Below are 10,500 nucleotides of genomic sequence, written 5' to 3'. Positions count from 1 at the left end.
TCCTGCGATCTTAAAGAGGCTTCTTGGAGTCAGCATCAGCATTCCCTTGGTGAATCCACAATGCCCTCCTATCCGAGACTGCCATGAAATTGGCCCGTGAGCACTTGTGCCCGGTGTAGGATTTTTAAATATGTGTAGTTTACTGTATGCAAGGGTTTAAAACCTTTTAGGAACTGAGATCTAAGGTGTATTACATGTAGTTTAAAAAAAACAAAAAAGGTTTATTTTATGGCAGTAGTTTCCAAACTGGGGTTCTTGCACTGGTAGCATAGTTTGGTGGTCCAGGACCAATTAAAATTATTTATACTTTATTAAATTGGCAAAACCATTCCCTCACAACATAACTGAACCTGAGGATGACATGCTATAAACACAATTTACTTAATTTTATATTTTTTTCTGAATTTCTCAATAAAGAAAACTTTGGCCTAGGGGTGCCGTGAAACAAATTTTGATACTATTTATTTATATAGTGCTCTTTCTCCAACAGGACTCAAGGCGCTTGAGATATGGCTTCTGGAACTGAACACAGGATTCTAAATGTGGCTGTACCAAGGACCTATACAGTGGCATTACAGGTTGAGTATCCCTTATCCAAAATGCTTGGGACCAGAGGAATTTTGAATATCGGATTTTTCTGTATTTTGGAATAATTGCATATCATAACGAGATATTATGGTGATGGGACCTAAATCTAAGCACAGAATGCATTTATGTTTCATATATACCATATACACACAGCCTGAAGGTCATTTTAGCCAATATTTTTTATAACTTTGTGCATTAAACAAAGTGTGTGTACATTCACAGAATTCATTTATGTGTCATATACACCTTATACACACAGTCTGAAGTTCATTTAATACAATATTTTTAATAACTTTGAGTATTAAACAAAGTTTGTGTACACTGAGCCATCAAAAAACAAAGGTTTCACTATCTCAGTCTCACTCAAAAAAGTCCGTATTTCGGAATATTCCGTATTTCGGAATATTTGGATATGGGATACTCAACCTGTATTACTTTTTTCTGCTACTGGTTCTTTACCTATGCAAACAAGCATCTGACTTGCCTTTCCTATTGCTTTGTTACATTGCTCACCTGAAATAGTAATACTTAGATAGCTTTCCTCTTGCCATTATAATGCCCTTAATATTATAGTTAGCCTTTGTATTTTTGAGACGTGTATGATTTTGCATTTTTTGGCATTAAATGTTGCCATGTTCTTGACCATTCCTCTAGTGCAGGGGCGGAACTGCCAGAGACAACGGAGTCAGTTGCCGCCGGGCTCCAGCCCTAAAGGGGCTTCCTCCATTGCCCTCCGGCTGTTACGTGCCCTTCCTACTAAATAGACAAAGGCGCTACCAGCAGGGTCTCGCAGTTTGTACATTCCATGCCGTAACACCCTTCTTTCCACCTTTTTAAAGACCCAGCCCAGCAGCCTCGCCGCTGCCACCACCGCTAGCTGCAGCACTGCCAGCGGTGGGGTGCCCCTGCTTCTTCTCACACCACAGATAGCTGGGCAGCACTGCAACTGCCTGCCTGATTGCTCCGCCCCCTTCCGGCTCCCAAGCACCTCTGCTGCCCAGTGATCCAGGAGCCTGCTGCTAGGAAGAAGTGGCCGAGCTTCAGCAAGCGAGTCTGGACACTGGCGGAGGAAGCCATGATAACCAGATAATGGGGAGTGGAGAGCCAGTTCCAAGGTAATACTTTATACAGCTGGTTGAGATCCTGGTCGGTGGATATGGATTCCAAGAAAACCCTGGAGGTGCTTCCTTTCAAGGGAGACACTCTCTTTGGAGAAGACCTCAATAAGATTGTAGCTGATCTGGCTACTGCTAAAACAGCTTGCCTACCTAGTATGACTCCTACCACGCAGAAGGCTAAAAGTACTTTCCCTTGGCCCTTTCATCCTCAAGGTAAAGCGTACCCAAGGTCAGGCATACCCAAAGCAAGCTCATGCTTCCAGACCTGCCAAGCCCAGACTGAAGCAAGCCTGGGCTGCCCATCAGCCTGCTTCCAAAACGGACAAGCCTGCCGCATGACGGTGCAGGCCTCCCTCTGGGGGATCCCAGGGTGGGGGGCCCGACTTCTAGGTTTGGCATAATTCTAAGCTAGAGAATTCTGTTTGGAGCTCACCTTGTACTTTGTGAAGAAATAATCAGCATTGTGGCTGAGCAGATACATGTAGTGTGTGGCTGCAAACTGCATGGATCTGCTGCGTTGTAATGCTGATACTTTTTTTTTCAAAGTACCAATAGCTTCATATAATGTTCACAATTTTTATGCAGGATCAAATAGCTCAATAGGTAGGGTGTTTGATTAGAATTCAACAGGTTATAGGTTTGAATCCTGGGTATGGTAGTTTGAGATGTGTTATTTAATAAAGTATGTTGTTCTGACTGCCGGCATCCTATCACCTGGGATATCATACTAAATAAATGGAGTTGATCAATTTTTTTTAATTTTTTTTTTAAACTAGGGACAATTTCCAGATACTTTTCTTTATAACTGAGATTGCCCCCTGGAACTTCACATCAGTTGACAACTATGCATGAGTGGGCAGTGCTTGCTCTGGATCTGCCCACCCATTTATGTGCCGTCATAAAAGAAAGCACAACTGACAGTTATCCTGGGCGTACACTACACAATTATCTGTCAGGCTATCTATCCAGTCTGGATGGATGGAATGAAAATCTGGTAATGTATAGGAGCAAATGTCAATTAACCATTTGCTCCCAAACACTAGAAAAGTGGTCAAAAATGGTCATTACACAAATTGGTTAAACCCAAAATTTAACCAATTTGTTTAGGGGACCATTTTTGTCCATTTTCTAGTGTTTGAGAGTAAATCGTTGATGGTCATTTGCTCACATAGATAACCGGATTTCTATTCCAACCAGCCAGTGTTGGAGATATGGTCTGCCAGATTACATAATGCATACCAGAGCCATAACTAGACTTTTTGGTGCCCTGTGACAGATAATTATATGCGCCCCCCCCCTCCCCATTTTTGCAATATGGACAAAAGGCGCATGCCTTGTGGGGAAGGGGCATAACAAGATTAGTCTCAGAGAAAGCACATGAGATATGAAGATATATCTAGTATACTTGACACTCAATGGTTTGTGGTATTGCCGGGGTGCCCTCCTTAAATGCATATACAGTCACACATGGCGTGTTTGTGCAAATGGCATATCAGCAGTCAGCACTAACTGGTGACATGCCATTTGTACAAGTAAGCCATGTGTGACTAATATATAAACATACTTTATTAAATAACACCTCAAACTATCATACCCAGGATTCAAACCTATAACCTGTTGAATTCTAATCAAATACCCTACCCATTGAGCTACTTGATCCTGCATCTATTCTAACCTCCAAAAACAGATTCAGTTGCATTTTCCAGCGTGTTTTGTTTGCGCCTTTGCAAATGTCTTACATCGACAAACTTATTTAGTACTATTTTGCAAATAGGGTTACATTGTCGCAACATTGTGTTCCCTAATTGCTTGATATTTTTAAATGCAACAATTGATAAAGACACCTGATAATTGCTCTGTGGAGTCTTATTTTGTGTCTACTTCTTATCTACATTTAATTCCCTACCTCTAATCAAGGCATTTTTAAATGCTGGGGGCTGCCAGGACGTGAGGCCTACCTAGACTTTAGATCTGAATTTGAAAGTACTTGTGAACTAACTTAATTTCCTACTTCTAAATTCATTCCTAAATTCACTACTTACATGAATCCTGTAGTTGGGCATTTTGAGCCTTCAATTGTGGGCATTGTTTTGTGTCCAGACCAGCAGCTGGTGGTGTGCATTTGCTGGAAAGGCATCGAAGACCTCCGATATGCTGCATCTCCTGATGTGTGTCTCCCTCAAGTGGCTGTCAGCAAATGCATGCTAGACACCCCATTCCAAGCTGATTGTGACATCACGGAACATGCATCATAGAACAGGCATGCTAGAATATGGGTCTTCAACCTGCGACCCTCCAGCTGCTGTGGAACTACATATACCAGCATGCCCTGCCTCAGTTTTAGCATACCTTAATAGCAAAACTGTGGCAGGGCATGCTGGGATGTGTAGTTTCACAGCAGCTGGAGGGCCACAGGATGAAGACCCATGTGCTAGAGCCAAGCCGCAGGTACATTGAATGCTAGCAAGCTGAATGTTTAAATCCTTTTTGTTCCGCAGCATTTCAATGCGGAAGATTCCATGGAACCAGAGATTATTCCATTGAGAAGGACATGCTGCCTGGATGACTGCACTGTGCAAATTAAATCACGGAGCCAGTTGGCTTGTGGGTGGCTCTGGTGACTGGGTGGTTGGGTGGGCGGTGTGTCGGAGGTGGAGCACATGCAAATGAATGTGTATCATCCAGCTAGTGAGAGTGAAAACTCATGCAGGAGTGTGCCTGCTTGTCAGTGGGTTATGCACCTTGCCAGGCGTCAAATCTACATGGAGCAGCTGGAGGGGACAAGAGCAGGTTTGCAAAATATAGATAGAAGAGCATATATGCTGGCGCATTCTCCATGATTGTGTCAGCTTATGTTTTGGTGCACTGCACTTTCCTTCACTAAGTTTTAGCCATTTTGGTTAAACGCAAGTGTAGTTGCTTCTTGCACTTTTGGCTGTGATCTTGTATCGTGGTTGAAGAGTCTGCTGGAGGGATTGTTTTCTTCATTGGCGAGAGACTGAAGATATTCCAGGATGGAAGGCTTGGGAACACTATCCGTTTTTCAGTTGTGGAAGAGTTGAAAGACCGGATTGGACTACATTCTATAGTAAAGGATATCTTTGTATTTATTAATCCTCCCTTTATATGTGTCTGTCTTTCAATAAAGCTTCGGGCTTGTGATTCCCTCACCCTCTTACACTCCACACACATAGCCTTATTAACTGTTGTATTATTGTATAGTTTAAATGTATAGTGCAGTTCATGATTTATAGTGTAGGCTGGCCTGTGCTGTAGTTCTTGAACTGTACTATACCGACAGCATTTGTATTGTGTTTTATCTGTGCTGCAACACAGTACTTATGTGTGTAATGTTTATGTATGTTTTTTTGCTTCTTTATGTCAATAAAGACTGCTTTTTCAATCCAATATCTGAAAACAATCAATGTTTATCTTTGATGGCAATAGAAGTGGTATGATATTTGCTGCTTTTGAAAGGCAATATCTGATATGTCCCCTATCTGGGAACCATATATTAAATGGCTTTTCAGAAAAGGAAGATGGTAGAAGAGCTTTCAGTTCTTGTTGGACCGATGCACATTTCCTATTCTAGCCTCCAAAAACAGATTCAGTTGCATTTTCCAGCGTGTTTTAAATGCGCCTTTGCAAATGTCTTACATCGACAAACTTATTTAGTACTATTTTGCAAATAGGGTTACATTGTTGCAACATTGTGTTCCCTAATTGCTTGATTTTTTAAATGCAACAATTGATAAAGACACCTGATAACTGCTCTGTGGAGTCTTATTTTGCGTCTACTTCTTATCTCCATTTAATTCCCTACCTCTAATCAAGGCATTTTTAAGTGCTGGGGGCTGCCAGGACGTGAGGCCTACCTAGACTTTAGATCTGAATTTGAATGTACTTGTGAACTAACTTAATTTCCTACTTCTAAATTCATTCCTAAATTCACTACTTACATGAATCCTGTAGTTGGGCATTTTGGGACTTCGATTGTGGGCATTGTTTTGTGTCCAGACCAGCAGCAGGTGGTGTGCATTTGCTGGAAAGGCATCGAAGACCTCCGATATGCTGCATCTCCTGATGTGTGTCTCCCTCAAGTGGCTGTCAGCAAATGCCTGCTAGACACCCCATTCCAAGCTGATTGTGACATCACGGTACATGCATCATAGAACAGGCATGCTAGAACATGGGTCTTCAACCTGCGACCCTCCAGCTGCTGTGGAACTACACATCCCAGCATGCCCTGCCTCAGTTTTAGCATACCTTAATAGCAAAACTGTGGCAGGGCATGCTGGGATGTGTAGTTTCACAGCAGCTGGAGGGCCACAGGATGAAGACCCATGTGCTAGAGCCAAGCCGCAGGTACATTGAATGCTAGCAAGCTGAATATTTAAATCATTTTTGTTCCGCAGCATTCCAATGTGGAAGATTCCATGGAACCAGAGATCCTTCCATTGAGAAGGACATGCTGCCTGGATGACTACACTGTGCAAATTAAATCACGGAGCCAGTTGGCTTGTGGGTGGCTCTGGTCACTGGGTGGTTGGGTGGGTGGTGTGTCGGAGGTGGAGCACATGCAAATGATTGTGTATCATCCAGCTAGTGAGAGAGAAAACTCATGCAGGAGTGTGCCTGCTTGTCAGTGGGTTATGCACCTTTCCAGACGTCAAATCTACATGGAGCAGCTGGAGAGGACAAGAGCAGGTTTGCAAAATATAGACAGAAGAGCTCTCCAGCCTAGTTTGCTGTCTGTTTCCACTTTTCTTTTCTTGAGCCGCTCCCTTCTATGCCCTTGCGCACTATCCTGACTTCTCCCGTCTGCTTACTTTGTGCCTTCCAATGCACAATGCAAACTACAGGTAGTGCTGCAGGGCCCACACCCTTTTACTTGCCTTACAGAGCAGCTCTGGAGCTGTTACAGTGCCCAGCTGCTGCAAGAAATCAGCTTGAATGCTTCAGGGGCTGGGGCATAGCCAACATGAGCCCCACACCGAAGGAGGGTGGAGGTGTTTAATGCGAACTAGAGGTCATCCAAGCGCCGCAAAAGGCCGCCATGCCCTGCACGCCCCTTTTCTCTTTTCATATGCAGACGAGGGTTAAAGCCAACTTTGACCCACTGCTTGGATGGCATTACCATATGCAAATCAATCTGCTGCAGGCCTTCCCCCAGGAATGCTTGCACTAGTTGTTGCATTTGGTTTGTTGTTTGGGGGTGCTTCAGTATTAGGCAGCCTTCTGCCCTCCCATGTTCATCTGAAAATATGTGTTCTCCCTGCAGTTGTTGTCCCCAGATGAGAGTTCCCTTGTGCTGCCTCAGTTGAATCTCCTTTACTTGACAGAGATGTGCCTGAGCAGCGGCCCTCTCCAGCCCTATCCCAAATCATACTTATCTTGCATAGGAGATACCATGGTCATGAAGATTGTTTTCCTAGGGTGAGGTTCATTCATTGCATTCTGGGTATGCTGACCCCTGTGATTTCCCCAAATGTGGGAAACTTGACTGCATTATTTGTAGTAGTGGGGGACTGTGTTTGTGCTTTCCTCTGGTCAGCTCTGGTAAAAGTCAGATTTCTTTGTCTCATTTCTTCCTCTAGCCTTGTTCTTCTTTCGAGAGTTCCCTTGTGCTGCCTCAGTTGGATCTCCTTCACTTGACAGGGGGGTGCCCGAGCAGCGACCCTCCCCAGCTCTAGCCCAACTCCTACTTACCTGCCAGGTGAGATACTATGATCATGTAGGTGCTTCTCCCAGGGCAAGGCTCACCCATTGCACTCTGGGTGTGCTGCTCCTGCGATTTCCCCAAATGTGGGACACTTGACTGCATAATTTGTGTTTCCCCTGGTCGGCTCTCGTATAATTCAGATCTCTTTGTCTCAGGTCTCTCTCCAGCCTAGTTTGCTGTCTGTTTCCACTTCTCTTTTCTTGAGCCGCTCCCTTCTATGCCCTTGCGCACTATTCTGACCTCTCCTGTCTGCTTACTTTGTGCCTTCCAACGCACAATGCAAACTACAGGTAGTGCTGCAGGGCCCACACCCTTTTACTTGCCTTACAGAGCAGCTCTGGAGCTGTTACAGTGCCCAGCTGCTGCAAGAAATCAGCTTGAATGCTTCAGGGGCTGGGGCATAGCCAACATGAGCCCCACACCGAAGGAGGGTGGAGATGTTTAATGCGAATTAGGGGTCATCCAAGCGCCGCAAAAGGCCGCCATGCCCTGCACATCCCTTTTTTCTTTTCATATGCAGACGAGGGTTGAAGCCAACTTTGACCCACTGCTTGGATGACATCACCATATGCAAATCCATCTGCTGCAGGCCTTCCCCAGGAATGCTTGCACTAGTTGTTGCATTTGGTTTGTTGTTTGGGGGTGCTTCAGTATTAGGCAGCCTTCTGCCCTCCCATGTTCATCTGAAAATATGTGTTCTCCCTGCAGTTGTTGTCCCCAGATGAGAGTTCCCTTGTGCTGCCTCAGTTGAATCGCCTTTACTTGACAGAGATGTGCCTGAGCAGCGGCCCTCCCCAGCCCTATCCCAAATCATACTTATTTTGCATAGGAGATACCATGGTCATGAAGATTGTTCTCCCAGGGTGAGGTTCATTCATTGCATTCTGGGTATGCTGACCCCTGTGATTTCCCCAAATGTGGGAAACTTGACTGCATTATTTGTGGTAGTGGGGGACTGTGTTTGTGCTTTCCTCTGGTCAGCTCTGGTAAAAGTCAGATTTCTTTGTCTCAGATCTTCCTCTAGCCTTGTTCTTCTTTCGAGAGTTCCCTTGTGCTGCCTCAGTTGGATCTCCTTCACTTGACAGGGGGGTGCCCGAGCAGCGACCCTCCCCAGCTCTAGCCCAACTCCTACTTACCTGCCAGGTGAGATACTATGATCATGTAGGTGCTTCTCCCAGGGCAAGGCTCACCCATTGCACTCTGGGTGTGCTGCCCCTGTGATTTCCCCAAATGTGGGAAACTTGACTGCATAATTTGTGTTTCCCCTGGTCGGCTCTCGTATAATTCAGATCTCTTTGTCTCAGGTCTCTCTCCAGCCTAGTTTGCTGTCTGTTTCCACTTCTCTTTTCTTGAGCCGCTCCCTTCTATGCCCTTGCGCACTATTCTGACCTCTCCTGTCTGCTTACTTTGTGCCTTCCAACGCACAATGCAAACTACAGGTAGTGCTGCAGGGCCCACACCCTTTTACATGCTTTACAGAGCAGCTCTGGAGCTGTTACAGTGCCCAGCTGCTGCAAGAAATCAGCTTGAATGCTTCAGGGGCTGGGGCATAGCCAACATGAGCCCCACACCGAAGGAGGGTGGAGATGTTTAATGCGAATTAGGGGTCATCCAAGCGCCGCAAAAGGCCGCCATGCCCTGCACATCCCTTTTTTCTTTTCATATGCAGACGAGGGTTGAAGCCAACTTTGACCCACTGCTTGGATGAGATCACCATATGCAAATCCATCTGCTGCAGGCCTTCCCCAGGAATGCTTGCACTAGTTGTTGCATTTGGTTTGTTGTTTGGGGGTGCTTCAGTATTAGGCAGCCTTCTGCCCTCCCATGTTCATCTGAAAATATGTGTTCTCCCTGCAGTTGTTGTCCCCAGATGAGAGTTCCCTTGTGCTGCCTCAGTTGAATCGCCTTTACTTGACAGAGATGTGCCTGAGCAGCGGCCCTCCCCAGCCCTATCCCAAATCATACTTATTTTGCATAGGAGATACCATGGTCATGAAGATTGTTCTCCCAGGGTGAGGTTCATTCATTGCATTCTGGGTATGCTGACCCCTGTGATTTCCCCAAATGTTGGAAACTCGACTGCATTATTTGTGGTAGTGGGGGACTGTGTTTGTGCTTTCCTCTGGTCAGCTCTGGTAAAAGACAGATTTCTTTGTCTCAGATCTTCCTCTAGCCTTGTTCTTCTTTCGAGAGTTCCCTTGTGCTGCCTCAGTTGGATCTCCTTCACTTGACAGGGGGGTGCCCGAGCAGCGACCCTCCCCAGCTCTAGCCCAACTCCTACTTACCTGCCAGGTGAGATACTATGATCATGTAGGTGCTTCTCCTAGGGCAAGGCTCACCCATCGCACTCTAGGTGTGCTGCCCCTGTGATTTCCCCAAATGCGGGAAACTTGACTGCATAATTTGTGTTTCCCCTGGTCGGCTCTCGTATAATTCAGATGTCTTTGTCTCAGGTCTCTCTCCAGCCTAGTTTGCTGTCTGTTTCCACTTCTCTTTTCTTGAGCCGCTCCCTTCTATACCCTTGCGCACTATCCTGACTTCTCCCGTCTGCTTACTTTTTGCCTTCCAACGCACAATGCGAACTACAGGTAGTGCTGCAGGGCCCACACCCTTTTACTTGCCTCACAGAGCAGCTCTGGAGCTGTTACAGTGCCCAGCTGCTGCAAGAAATCAGCTTGAATGCTTCAGGGGCTGGGGCATAACCAACATGAGCCCCACACCGAAGGAGGGTGGAGGTGTTTAATGCGAACTAGGGGTCATCCAAGCGCCGCAAAAGGCCGCCATGCCCTGCACGCCCCTCTTCTCTATTCATATGCAGATGAGGGTTGAAGCCAACTTTGACCCACTGCTTGGATGACATCACCATATGCAAATCCATCTGCTGCAGGCCTTCCCCCAGGAATGCTTGCACTAGTTGTTGCATTTGGTTTGTTGTTTGGGGGTGCTTCAGTATTAGGCAGCCTTCTGCCCTCCTATGTTCATCTGAAAATATGTGTTCTCCCTGCAGTTGTTGTCCCCAGATGAGAGTTCGCTTGTGCTGCCTCAGTTGAATCTCCTTTACTTGACAGAGAT

At 45.7% G+C, this 10,500-nt stretch overlaps 6 non-coding genes across 6 annotated transcripts; all 6 read left to right on the top strand.

Annotated features, from left to right (window-relative positions):
• The first annotated feature begins 7,091 nt into the window (after positions 1–7,091).
• On the top strand, positions 7,092–7,255 carry LOC134950662 (U1 spliceosomal RNA). Its single transcript, XR_010183542.1, has one exon. It is a non-coding gene; the product is annotated as a U1 spliceosomal RNA (small nuclear RNA).
• A 152-nt stretch (positions 7,256–7,407) lies between these two features.
• LOC134952586 (U1 spliceosomal RNA) lies at positions 7,408–7,570 on the top strand. Its single transcript, XR_010185078.1, has one exon. It is a non-coding gene; the product is annotated as a U1 spliceosomal RNA (small nuclear RNA).
• A 670-nt stretch (positions 7,571–8,240) lies between these two features.
• Positions 8,241–8,404, top strand: LOC134950521 (U1 spliceosomal RNA). Its single transcript, XR_010183426.1, has one exon. It is a non-coding gene; the product is annotated as a U1 spliceosomal RNA (small nuclear RNA).
• A 152-nt stretch (positions 8,405–8,556) lies between these two features.
• On the top strand, positions 8,557–8,719 carry LOC134952532 (U1 spliceosomal RNA). The gene has a single exon (XR_010185035.1). It is a non-coding gene; the product is annotated as a U1 spliceosomal RNA (small nuclear RNA).
• Positions 8,720–9,389: 670 nt separating this feature from the next.
• On the top strand, positions 9,390–9,553 carry LOC134950799 (U1 spliceosomal RNA). Its single transcript, XR_010183655.1, has one exon. It is a non-coding gene; the product is annotated as a U1 spliceosomal RNA (small nuclear RNA).
• Positions 9,554–9,705: 152 nt separating this feature from the next.
• Positions 9,706–9,868, top strand: LOC134953515 (U1 spliceosomal RNA). Its single transcript, XR_010185611.1, has one exon. It is a non-coding gene; the product is annotated as a U1 spliceosomal RNA (small nuclear RNA).
• The last annotated feature ends 632 nt before the right edge of the window (positions 9,869–10,500 follow it).

This window comes from Pseudophryne corroboree, chromosome 8 (assembly GCF_028390025.1).
Source record: "Pseudophryne corroboree isolate aPseCor3 chromosome 8, aPseCor3.hap2, whole genome shotgun sequence".
Lineage (NCBI taxonomy): Eukaryota > Metazoa > Chordata > Amphibia > Anura > Myobatrachidae > Pseudophryne > Pseudophryne corroboree.
This window is presented reverse-complemented; position numbering and strand designations above follow the sequence as displayed.